The sequence below is a fragment of the Martes martes genome (genome assembly GCF_963455335.1).
Source record: "Martes martes genome assembly, chromosome: X".
Lineage (NCBI taxonomy): Eukaryota > Metazoa > Chordata > Mammalia > Carnivora > Mustelidae > Martes > Martes martes.
Window position 1 is genome coordinate 30535107 of NC_137897.1, and position 7042 is coordinate 30542148.

Genomic DNA, 7042 nt, shown 5'->3' on the forward strand with positions numbered 1-7042 from the left:
GACCTGTACCCCTGAGGCAAATAATACATTATATGTTAATAAAAAAGATTAATAAAAGATATACCAAGTTGAACCAACACTTGGTACCAACATGCTTATCAACAAGGCTTACTTTTGTGATCAGTAATGTTTCTGTGTTTTTATTCCATCTTCATCAATTTAATTTTCTCAAACCTGTTTAGATATCTGGGCTCAGAGATTAGTTTAAAAAAATGTAAAAGGCTTAAGATACCATAAAATTGCATGATATTCTTCCGATCCATGAAAAAATGTTCATCATCATTAGCCATCAGGGAGATTCAAATCAAAACCACATTGAGATACCACCTTACACCAGTCAGAATGGCCAAAATCAACAAGGCAGGAAACAACAAGTGTTGGAGAGTAAAGGGGAACCCTCTTACACTATTGGTGGGAATGCAAGTTGGTGCAGCCACTTTGGAAAACAGTGTGGAGATTCCTTAAGAAATTAAAAATAGAGCTACCCTATGACCCTGCAATTGCACTACTGGGTATTTAACCCAAAGATACAGAGGTAGTGAAAAGAAGGGCCATCTGTACCCCAATGTTCATAGCAGCAATGGCCACGGTCGTCAAACTGTGGAAAGAACAAAGATGCCCTTCAACGGACAAATGGATAAAGAAGATATGGTCCATATATACAATGGAGTATTATGCCTCCATCAGAAAGGATGAATACCCAACTTTTGTATCAACATGGACGGGATTGGAAGAGATTATGCTGAGTGAAATAAGTCAAGCAGAGAGAGTCAAGTATCATATGGTTTCGCTTACTTGTGGGGCATAAGGAATAACATAGGGGCATTGGGAGTTGAAGAGGACAAGTGAGATGGGTGAAACCACAGGGGGAGAGGAACCATGAGAGAACATGGACTCTGAGAAACCAACTGAGGGTTTTGGAGGGGAGGGGGGTGGGGGGTTGGGTGAGCCTGGTGGTGGGTATTACGGAGGGCATGTATTGCATGGAGCACTGGGTGTGGTGCATAAACAATGAATTTTGGAACACTGAAAATAAAAATGGGAAAAAATTGCTTGATGTTTTGTTTTTTGAATTTTATTTTATTTTTTTTTCGGTGTTCCAAAATTCATTGTTTATGCGCCACACCCAGTGCTCCACGCAATACGTGCCCTCCGTAATACCCACCACCAGGCTCACCCAACCCCCTACCTCCCTCCCCTCCAAAACCCTCAGTTGGTTTCTCAGAGTCCACAGTCTCTCATGGTTTGTCTCCCCCTCCGATTTCCCCCAACTCACTTCTCTTCTAAGTGAGGGATTAATCTGACACAGGAAAGTAGACAAAGCTTTTGGATTTACACTGTTTAAGACTATATCTGATTAACTGATTAATAAGGAACTTCAGCATCGCTAAAATGAAAGCTAAGGTTTTTTGTTTGTTTTGTTTTGTTTTAGAAGCTCTAATGGCAACCAAAATAGGCTATCCACATTTAAATTCAAAAAATTTTATTACTGTTTAATTTAGAATAATGTCATAAAATATGGGTAAATTCAGCATCTTTTAAGCATGACAGTTTTTAACACTATGTACTGATTTTTCTCCTAGAGAAATTTATCAGCAAACTAAGAGGTAGATTAATGATGAAAATTCAAAAAATGTTTACCCAAAAAGCACTATTGTGGGCTGAGTGTGAGACATGGAGGATAAGAGGATGGACACTTGCACTTTGAAGGCAAAATGCTTGAATTTGGGGCACCTGGGTGGCTCAGTGGGTTAAGCCTCTGCCTTCGACTCAGGTCATGATCCCAAGGTCCTGGGATCGAGCCCCACATTGGGCTCTCTGCTCCGCAGGGAGCCTGTTTCCCCCTCTCTCTCTACCTGCTTCTCTGACTACTTGTGATCTCTCTCTCTCTCTCTCTGTCAAATAAATAAATAAATAAAAATCTTTAAAAAAAATGCTTGAATTTGAATCCCCACTGCACCAGACTGGAACTATGTAACCTTCGACAAGTAACTTAACTACCTTGCCTTAGTTTCTCCATCTGTTAAATGGGTGTGGCCAGTACCTATTTCCTAAGAATATCATGAAGATTAAATGAGTCATTGCATGGAAATAATTCACAGTGGTTTAAATGCCTTGGAATTTTTTTTATTTATTACATATTTTGCCATTATCAATATTATACCCATTAAAACTCAAATCTTTTGAGACAAGTTTCCAGCCTTCAATATGAAAAAAGAATGTGATCTAGCCATTTGAGATGGTATAGAATAATCAGGCTACACAATCTTGAGAATTTTTTTTTCCAGATTCCTTGGAGCCAATGAGGTACGAATGGGAAAGAAAATACATTAATTAATTCACAGATTTTTTTAATCCAATTAGGACAAAACCTTAAATACATGATGTGAATGATAATTTAGGAGTGAGAGTACCTAAGTATAAGAAAAAAAGACTTTCCCTGATTTTGCCTTTACCTTAGGCAAGTCACCATTTCTAAAGTTTCTCACTGATTCCTCATGCTGTCGAGTGACGAAGCTGCCAATAGCAAAGACAAATGCTGAGAATTCAAAATGGCGCCATGGTGAGGGAGAGGGAAATGATTTACCTACCAGGTGGCAGATTGATTACAGTTAATCCCTTACATACTTGAGAGCTCTGCTGCTTTAGAGGATTAGTTCCACCAGAACCATAATTCTCCCAGTAATGCGAAAACTGAAATTGCCAAGTGGCCCATTCAGGATTCGGCATGCCAGTTAATTAACAGGCAAAATATTACTCTATTTCCTATGCTAATTGACCCTGATTATTGAGAGAAAGTAGGGTTGTTGCATCACGGTGGGGTCAAAGTGAATGTGTGTTGAGTATGGAATTCAAGTGATTCTCTGGGGGACTTTTTTTATTTCTTATTTTTTATTTTATTTTTTTAATTTCTTTTCAGCGTAACAGAATTCATTGTTTATGCACCACACCCAGTGCTCCATGCAATACATGCCCTCCTCAATACCCACCACCTGGTTCCCCCAACTTCCCAACCCCCGCCCCTTCAAAACCCTCAGGTTGTTTTTCAGAGTCCATAGTCTCTCATGGTTCATCTCCCCCTCCAATTTCCCTCAACTCCCTTCTCCTCTCCATCTCCCTATGTCCTCCATGTGATTTGTTATGCTCCACAAATAAGTGAATCCATATGATAATTGACTCTCTCTGCTTGACTTATTTCACTCAGCATAATCTCTTCCAGTCCCGTCCATGTTGATACAAAAGTTGGGTATTCATCCTTTCTGATGGAGGCATAATACTCCATAGTGTATATGGACCACATCTTCCTTATCTGTTCGTCCGTTGAAGGACATCTTGGTTCTTTCCACAGTTTGGCAACCATGGCCATTGCTGCTATGAACATTGGGGTACAGATGGCCCTTCTTTTCACTACATCTGTATCTTTGGGTTAAATACCCAGTAGTGCAATTGCAGGGTCATAGGGTAGCTCTATTTTTAATTTCTTAAGGAATCTCCACACTGTTTTCCAAAGTGGCTGCACCAACTTGCATTCCCACCAACAGTGCAAGAGGGTTCCCCTTTCTCCACATTCTGGGGAAATTTTTTGTGCTTCTGTGGCTAATGTTAAACACTGATGGAATATTTAGCAACCTAAGGCAGACAGGATCTTGAAGGACTGACATCTTTTAGGAACAAAGATAAACCATGATCAGCTGTGAGCAAAGGAAAACTCAGGTAATGGAAGAAGACAGTTATAAACACTGACATTGTGAATGAACAAGTATAAAACATCAAGATTTTAGAATTTTAAGCTCTTTTCTCCTGCTTGCTTTGTCATATACTCATCTATGTTAACCAATTTATGGTCCCATCTTCTCTTGAAGTACTATTTTTTATAATGTGTATCCAAGGTCACTAACCTTAAAATTTAGTAGTAAGATTACAGGACCTCAGGGGCGCCTGGGTGGCTCAGTGGGTTAAGCCTCTGCCTTCAGCTCGGGTCATGATCTCGGGGTCCTGGGATCGAGCCCCACATCGGCTCTCTGCTTGGCAGGGAGTCTGCTTCCCCCACTCTCTCTCTGCCTGCCTCTCTGCCTACTTGTGGTCTCTCTCTCTCTCTCTCTGTCAAATAAATTAAAAAAAAAAAAAAAGATTACAGGACCTCAAAAAAAGAATTACGACTGAAACCGAAGAATGAATATCACAGAATAATAAAGGAATAATTGGAGTTTAGGGTTTCATATTGGGGGTAGAAAGTGAGCGTGTCTTATTTATATCAGAAATAGCCACATGCTTTTGGGTGCAAGCAGGATTTTGTTGCCATTTTTGCCCCTTGAAAGTTAACTATGATATGTATAGGTGTTGACTTGTCAAAGGGACAGTATGTGCCACATTGTGTCAAATCAACATGATCCAGACCCTGATTTACACTTGCTTCTGTATCACAGTGGGGAATCTTCAAAATTACATTTTTAAGACTCTACTGCTAGCAGAGTTCTGAGTTAAATTTTGCCAGTAAGAAGCATCTATGTCAGATTTGAAAGGCAGAAGAGCAATAGAAGCTGTTATCACCCAGTGGCATTAAAAAGAAACTCTTGGGGACGCCTGGGTGGCTCAGTTGGTTAAGCCGCTGCCTTCGGCTCAGGTCATGATCCCAGGGTCCTGGGATCGAGTCCCGCATCGGGTTCCTTGCTTGGCTGGGAGCCTGCTTCTCTCCCTGCCTCTGCCTGCCTCTCTGCCTGCTTGTGTGTACTCTCTCTCTCTCTCTCTCTCTGGCAAATAAATAAAATCTTTAAAAAAAAAAAAAAAGAAAGAAACTCTTGGGAAGTTGCAGATGAGTTTGCAGAAGGCTTGGAGTGAGCTCTTGTGGATCACTTGCTTTCGTCCTGCAGACAACTGAGGCCATCATCGGTGGCTTGCACAAATTCCGACACTTCCAGATTTCCTGAAATTCTAGTGTTATTTCTCTGACTTTTACTTCTCTACTGCATTCACTGACTGATTCCCTATGTTAAATCCCTTGCTACTTGAGATGCTTAGGGTAGCATCTGTCATGCAGACTGATTTCTGAGGGATAATCATGGATCCATATCTTATGCCAAGCAAGAAGCGTTTGGAGAGTTAGAAACAAAAGTCATTACGTTAAGTCAAAATCATGCTTGAAAATTCCTTAGGAAGGTGACGCATTAGCACCTTAAAAATTTACCTAAAGAATCCAACACATGAGCTGTTTCCTAAACATGGAAGTAGGTTGTTGTCCTCTAGCCCCAAATAAAGTGACCAGCTGGCTTTTAGGAGCCATGTTATATGAAAAACACACAAACGTAGGGGCATCTGGGTGGCTCAGTTGGTTAAGTGCCTACCTTTGGCTCAGGTCATGATCCCAGGGTCCTGGGATAGAGCCCCACATCGGGCTCCTGCTGAGGAGGGAGCCTGCTTCTTCCTCTCTCTCTCTCCCTCCCCCTCCCTCCCCACTTGTGCTCTATCTCTGTCTCTCTCAAACAATTTTTTTAAAGCACACAAATTGAAACAGTAGAATCATACTCCAAACAAACAGCTGCATGCTTTGAGAGGCATGACTGCATTGGTACCAGCCAAAGCAACAGTATATTCATGCTTTTCACCTTATTTTTCCTATGGGATATGTTTACTGGAGGGGTAGACTGAATTGCTCACATCATTTGAACTTTCTCAAACTCCACCTCCCCCACCCCAGTGTTTGTCACTTTTACTATCACTCTCCTAGAAACAAAAAATTGAATTTCTCTGAACTAAATGGGCCTATAATTTGCATACACCAGATTTCCTTAATTGCCCTTTTATTTGTCTCCTTGAATTATTTCTAGTTATCAATATGAACATGTTATAAATCTCAACTCAAGTTTTCTCAGGAAATTTTTTGCTTGTGACCTAAACTTGTCCCTTATTCTCAGTTTCATGATTTAGTTCAGGTAACAGAAAATTCTACACCATCATAAGTAAATCTCTGGTAGAATTATGTGTAATATATAAGTCTTGGGTTTTTGGTCAGTAATCAATTTTTGTCAACCACAGGAAAATACCGTAAGGTGAAAACCCTAGATCACTAATATGCTTCTGTTTGAGCTTGGGCTCAAGTTTCTACCTAGGCTATGTCAACAACTATGGAAGATCTCAGAATTTACACTACTTACAAACTAGTAAATTAGTCTGCTTCAAAGATATTGTCAGAAAACACAAGACTCCTGTGTCAGAGATACATTATTATTCATAGCAAGCAGCAGGTGTATCAGAATATTTGTACAAGTTTCCCTTGCCCCAAGTTCTATAGGGCCAACAAATGGGTCTACATAGATGTCTGCACAAACACTGGGCTGCATTTCAGAAGAACATCCCTAAGATCAAAGAATCTCCACCATTTTATAATGGCCAATAAGCATGTCTTCCCTTTGATCTGGAGGGAAATACTGTGTTAATTACAGGACAGCAAGTGAACTTGCCCTTTGTTCCAGATCTACTAACTCTATCTTCCAAGATTGTTCATTATACAAACATCCTTGCAAAGATAGTCTAGAACAAAGGCACCTAGAATCTCCGTTCATAAGATGTGCGGAAGTACATGAGACCCACGGAGAACTGGGTGCTGGCAGACTTCCTTCACAGTCTGAGCTTGATCTCTTCTTTGTGACTTATTTTCCACCCTTGGGATGTGTGTTAACAATGTATTACCTCCTAGAATGGTTTAATTATATCTCGTCAGAGACCTATAAAAAAGGGACCTCACTGTTTTCAGTACAAACTCTCATAAACAAATACACTTCGGGAGCAGTTGCTCTCACATTCGCTTCCCTGATGCAAAACCAAAGTGGAGGGACAAAGTTTAGTCAAACTCACTTTGTATGACCTCTGGTCAAATATTCATCATCAGTTTATAACAGATGTGCCTGAAAGAACCTACTTTCCTGTGCTCTTCCCACATTTACCTTTTAGGAATCCAGTCTAGGTCCCCTTTCACTTGACCTCTCTTGGGGCTGATTCCTTCAGGGCACACATTCAGGATACCTCCGACCCTTACTTCCCAGGA